The sequence below is a fragment of the Hordeum vulgare genome, chromosome 5H, assembly GCF_904849725.1.
Source record: "Hordeum vulgare subsp. vulgare chromosome 5H, MorexV3_pseudomolecules_assembly, whole genome shotgun sequence".
NCBI classification, from domain to species: domain Eukaryota; kingdom Viridiplantae; phylum Streptophyta; class Magnoliopsida; order Poales; family Poaceae; genus Hordeum; species Hordeum vulgare.
In genome coordinates, this window is record NC_058522.1 from 536,175,094 (window position 1) to 536,181,837 (window position 6,744).

Genomic DNA, 6,744 nt, shown 5'->3' on the forward strand with positions numbered 1-6,744 from the left:
ACAAACACACCGCAAAAGAAGATTACACCGGATAGATCTCCATGAAGATCATGGAGAACTTTGTATTGAAGATCCAAGAGAGAGAAGAAGCCATCTAGCTACTAGCTATGGACCCGTAGATCTATGGTGAACTACTCACGCATCATCGGAGAGGTCATGGTGTTGATGAAGAAGCCCTCCGTATCCGAATCCCCCCTCCGGCAGGGCACCAGAACGTGCTCCAGATGGGATCTTGTGGAGACAGAAGCTTGCGGCGGCGGAAAAGTATTTTCGTGGATCTCCTAATTTTTTCTGGGATTTTAGGGAATATATAGGCGAAAGACCTAGGGCAGAGGAGGCCTAGGGAGCCCAGAAGCCTGGGAGGCGCGGGCCCCCCTGGCCGCGGCTAGGGGGCTTGTGGGGTCCCTAGTGACCCCCTGCCTTGGCTCTCAAGTCTCCCGATCGTCTTCTGTTTTGGAAAAAATCTTTTTGGAAGTTTCTTTCCGTTTGGACTCCGTTTAAAATCCTCTTCTGAAAAGGGTCAAAAACACGGAAAAAACAGGAACTGGCACTTGGCACTGAGTTAATAAGTTAGTCCCAAAAAAGATAAAAAAGGCATACAAAACATCCAAAGTTTGACAAGATAATAGCATGAAACCATCAAAAATTATAGATACGTTGGAGACGTATCAGCTGCTTGCCTGCTTCGGATGCAGGTAGATCGAGACGTCGTCGTGCGTTGCTGCATAATAGTGCTGTCTGCTGATGGATGGATGTTGGATGGACGGTCTGTCGGTCGGCCGGCGCGCCGGCGTACTCAGCGGCGACAAGTCGGACAAGACGCCGCAGTAGTGAAGCCGACGATTCATTTGACAAGGGCACTCAAGACGAGGCGTTGAGCCATCGAGATGACCAGAAGACGAAGCCAAGAACAGGTTTTACGACGTGTGCTAAACTGGGCAATTGATCGCAGCCAGGCCTAACCATCTATTTTTTTGCATATTTTTTAATACTCTACAATGTGCATACATACTATATTATGGGCCCCCTCCTGTGTGGGCCCTAGGCCGTCGCCCCGCCGGCTGATAAGTCTCCGTCGTATCTACTTTTCCAAACTATTTTGCCCTTGCTTTGGACTCTAATTTGCATGATTTGAATGGAACTAACCCGGACTAACGCTGTTTTCAGCAGAATTGCCATGGTGTTGTTTTTGCGCAGAAATAAAAGTTCTCGGAATGACCTGGAAATTTACGAGGATTTTTTGTGGAATATATAAAAAATACTGGCGCAATAATCAACCGGAGAAGTGGAGCATGGAGCCCACAAGCCCACCAGGCGCGGCCCCCCCTGACCGCGCCTATCAGGCTTGTGGGGCCCACGGAGCTCCGCCACCTCCAACTCCAGTTCTATTTAGTCCCTTTCGTTCGGAAAAAAATAAAGGAGAAGAGTTCATCGCATTTTACAATATGGAGGCGCCGCCACCACCTGTTCTTTCGTTGGAGGGCAGATCTGGAGACCGTTCTGGGTTCCGAAGAGGGGAGATCGTCGCCATCGTCATCACCAACCTTCCTTCATCGCCAATTCCATGATGCTCTTCACCGTTCGTGAGTAATCTCATCGTAGGCTTGCTGGACGGTGATGGGTTGGATGAGATCTATCATGTAATCGAGATAGTTTTGATGGGGATTGATCCCTAGTGTCCACTATGTTATGAGATTGATGTTGCTACTACTTTGCCATGCTTAATGCTTGTCACTAGGGTCCGTGTGCCATGATTTCAGATCTGAACTTATTATGTTCTCGTCAATATATGTGTGTTCTTGATCCTATCTTGCAAGTTGTAGTCACCTACTATGTGTTATGACCCGGCAACCCCGGAGTGACAATAGCCGGAACCACTCCCGGAGATGACCATAGTATGAGGAGTTCATGTATTCACCAAGTGCAATGCGTTGTTCCGGTTCTCTATTAAAAGGAGAACCTTAATATCCCATAGTTTCCGTTAGGACCCCGCTGCCACGGGAGGGATGGACAATAGATGTCATGCATGTTCTTTTCCCTAAGCACGTATGACTACATATGGAATACATGCCTACATTGTTGGGGAACGTCGCAAGGGAAACAAAAATTTTCCTACGCGCACGAAAACCTATCATGGTGATGTCCATCTACGAGAGGGGATGAGTGATCTACGTACCCTTGTAGATCGTACAGCAGAAGCGTTAGAGAACGCGGTTGATGTAGTGGAACGTCCTCACGTCCCTCGATCCGCCCCGCGAACAATCCCGCGATCAGTCCCACGATCTAGTACCGAACGGACGGCACCTCCGCGTTCAGCACACGTACAGCTCGACGATGATCTCGGCCTTCTTGATCCAGCAAGAGAGACGGAGAGGTAGAAGAGTTCTCCGGCAGCGTGACGGCGCTCCGGAGGTTGGTGATGATCTTGTCTCAGCAGGGCTCCGCCCGAGCTCCGCAGAAACGCGATCTAGAGGGAAAACTATGGAGGTATGTGGTCGGGCAGCCGTGAGAAAGTCGTCTCAAATCAGCCCTAATTGCTCCATATATATAGGAGGAGGTAGGGGGACCTTGCCTTGGGGTCCAAGGACCCCCAAGGAGTCGGCCGAGCCAAAGGGGGGGAGGACTCCCCCCCCCAAACCGAGTTGGACTTGGTTTGGTGGGAGGAGTCCCCCTCCCTTCCCACTTCCTCCCTCTTTTTTTTTCTTTTCCTTTGATTCTTTATTCTTGGCGCATAGGCCCCCTTGGGGCTGTCCCACCAGCCCACTAAGGGCTGGTGTGTCTCCCCAAAGCCTATGGGCTTCCCCGGGGTGGGTTGCCCCCCCCGGTGAACTCCCGGAACCCATTCGTCATTCCCGGTACATTCCCGGTAACTCCGAAAACCTTCCGGTAATCAAACGAGGTCATCCTATATATCAATCTTCGTTTCCGGACCATTCCGGAAACCCTCGTGACGTCCGTGATCTCATCCGGGACTCCGAACAACATTCGGTAACCAACCATATAACTCAGATACGCATAAAACAACGTCGAACCTTAAGTGTGCAGATCCTGCGGGTTCGAGAACTATGTAGACATGACCCGAGAGACTCCTCGGTCAATATCCAATAGCGGGACCTGGATGCCCATATGGGATCCTACATATTCCACGAAGATCTTATCGTTTGAACCTCAGTGCCAAGGATTCGTATAATCCCGTATGTCATTCCCTTTGTCCTTCGGTATGTTACTTGCCCGAGATTCGATCGTCAGTATCCGTATACCTATTTCAATCTCGTTTACCGGCAAGTCTCTTTACTCGTTCTGTAATACAAGATCCCGCAACTTACACTAAGTCACATTGCTTGCAAGGCTTGTGTGTGATGTTGTATTACCGAGTGGGCCCCGAGATACCTCTCCGTCATACGGAGTGACAAATCCTAGTCTTGATCCATACTAACTCAACTAACACCTTTGGAGATACCTGTAGAGCATCTTTATAATCACCCAGTTACGTTGCGACGTTTGATACACACAAAGCATTCCTCCGGTGTCAGTGAGTTATATGATCTCATGGTCATAGGAATAAATACTTGACACGCAGAAAACAGTAGCAACAAAATGACACGATCAACATGCTACGTCTATTAGTTTGGGTCTAGTCCATCACGTGATTCTCCCAATGACGTGATCCAGTTATCAAGCAACAACACCTTGTTCATAATCAGAAGACACTGACTATCATCGATCAACTGGCTAGCCAACTAGAGGCATACTAGGGACGGTGTTTTGTCTATGTATCCACACATGTAAATGAGTCTTCATTCAATACAATTATAGCATGGATAATAAACTATTATCTTGATACAGGAATTATAATAATAACTATACATTTATTATTGCCTCTAGGGCATAATTCCAACATACATTACATTGACGAACTGGAGCTAGTTACATATCTCTCTGTGTTATAACTGTTGCATGATGAATATCATCCGGCATAATTATCCATCACGGATCCAAAGCCTACGAGCTTTTCCTACTGGTCCTTGCTACGTTACTTTGCCGCTATTGTTGTCACTGCTGCTACTGTTACTTTGCCGCTACTGATGTCACTACTGCTACTGTTACTCTGTCATTGTTGTTACTATTACTGTTTCTACTGTTTCTATCACACCACCTTGCTACTGATACTTTGCTGCAGATACTAAGTCTTTCACGTGTGGTTGAATTGACTACTCAACTGCTAATACTCGAGAATATTCTTTGGCTTCCCCTTGTGTCGAATCAACAAATTTGGGTTGAATACTCTACCTCGAAAACTGTTGTGATCCCCTATACTTGTGGGTTATCAAAACTATTTTCTGGCGCCGTTGCCGGGGAAGAGGATCAAGTCAAAAACAGTCTCCCGTCAACGCGCTATTTTCTGGCGCCGTTGCCGGGGAAGCATAGCTCTATTCTCTGAGTCACTTGGGATTTACGTCTGCTGAACACTATGAGGAATCCGAGAGATCCAAAAACTAAAGTCTTGCCCTCAACTACGAGGACAGATAAGGAACTGTCATCTAGCTCTGCACTTGATTCACCTTCAGTTATGAGTAAGTTTGCGACACCACCTCGTGCTAGAAATTCTCATATGTCGCATGTGCTTGATGATGCTACTTCTACTATCCATGATGCTTGTGATGATGCTTTGTTTGATACTGCTTTGCCACTAGGTGCATTCCTTGATGCACAAATTGCTAGAGTTGCTGCTAGATGTGATGATACTTCTGAAACTGCTGAGATTATTGAAGTAGAACCTGCTATTTCGCCTGTTAGAACTAGCTCTCCTAGATATGAATTGCCTGATATGCCTGAGGGTTATGTTATGGAGGGAGAGATAGCTGAGGACTTTCTTGCTTGTAAGGATAGCTACGATCTTGAGAACTTACTGCGCAAGTGGAAACAAAAATCATTGAACGCTAGGATGAAATACGACCCGAAGTTTGCTACTTCGCCTATCTTTGTGACCGATAAGGATTATGAATTCTCTGTCGACCCTGAATTAATCACTCTGGTCGGATCTGATCCTTTTCACGGTTATAAGTCTGAAATGGTTGTAGCAAATCTTACCAAACTGCACAATATAGCCACCCTATTCAAGAGTGAGGAAAAGATCCGCCACTACTATATCCTTAAGCTGTTTCCTTTCTCGCTAAAGGATGATGCTAAGACTTGGTTCACTTCTCTTGCTCCTGGTTGTGTGCGTAGCCCCCAGGATATGATCTACTACTTCTCTGAAAATTATTTCCCTGCCCATAAGAAGCAAGCTACCTTGCAGGAAATATACAACTTTGCGCAAGTTGAAGAAGAGAGTCTCCCACAAGCTTGGGGGAGGCTTGTCCAGCTATTGAATGCTTTGCCTGATCACCCTCTTGAGAAGAATGAAATACTTGATATCTTCCATAATGGACTAACCAATGCTTCTATGGACCACCTAGATAGTTGTGCCGGTTGTGTTTTTAGGGAACGAACCGTAGAACAAGTTGAGATCCTATTGAATAATATCTTGTGCAATGAGAATGCTTGGACGCCGCCCTCCCCGAGTTGCGCCGGATCCGGCTCGAGGGGCCCTCCTCGCCGCCTCCCGAGCCTCAGCCCCGCCTTGCCGTCGCTGGCAACCGCCGCCGCCGCCAGGCTCCCGCACGGGAGGACGAGGGCAACCCCCCGTGACTGCTCGTGCACAACCACCGCTCGGCCTCCGCCCCGCCCGGGCCTTCCCAACCGTCGCGGCCGAGTCGGCCAGCCGGGCCTGCCCAGTCTGCCCTCGCAGGTCCTCCACCTCCAGGCCGGCCCACCGAGGTGAGCCTCTTCCCCCCTGTGTAGCTTTAGGTAAATTCGGCCCGTTAGATTATAGGTTGATTTTTGGAATTAATATGAATTCCAGAAAAATAGGTGATAATAAAACGCGCGTATATTTCTAACCGTTAGTCGGATCGAGGTGATCTTTATATGGATTTGGTGTAGAATTTCGTGTAGTATCCGTTTTTGCAACTTGCATAAATGTTTGATGAGGTTTGACCCACTGTTTGCCTAGATATGCGTGTTGTCCTAATAGGTTTTGACCCGTATCTATTTTTTTCGCACAAGTCTGAATTGCTCGTATGCCGTAGGTTAAATGCCCATGTTTTAGGAACCATTATTCCATGTATTTTAGAGCAGTCATTAGTATTTTTGCGTGAAGGGATTTGCCGGTAGTTTATTTTCCCGTGTATAGGTTATTTTCTCGCATTTTCGTGTGGCATTATATTGTTGTGCAACCCCACATATTTTATATGTTTTCGGGGTAGAAAAATCCCATGGATTTTTCTGTGCAATTAGTTTTAGCTTTCGAGTAAGTTAGTTCGCGTGATATTTTGCTATATTGCCCTCTTGTCATTTTCGTAGGATTTATTCGTGCTTCGTTTGATTAAGTTGTCAACTAGGGAGTTGTTCTTGGGTGTTTAGACTAGCCCCTGGTATTTTTGGTTGCAATAGAAATGCATGTTTAGGTGTGGTTTGATAGCCCTCAAGTTGCTAGAAATAGTGTTGTTTTGGAGGAGCTGAAATATTTCGAAGTCTAGAATCTGTTATATTTTGTTGCTGTCTTGTCTTGCTTGTATCTTGTGATCTGTAGCTCTTTTGAGGTTGGTCCAATGGAGTTAGTTGTATCCCTTGTGTTTCTCTAGCACGCTGTAAATTTTCATGCCATTTGGAGTCCTGTAGCTATAGGTTTTGCTGCTGTCA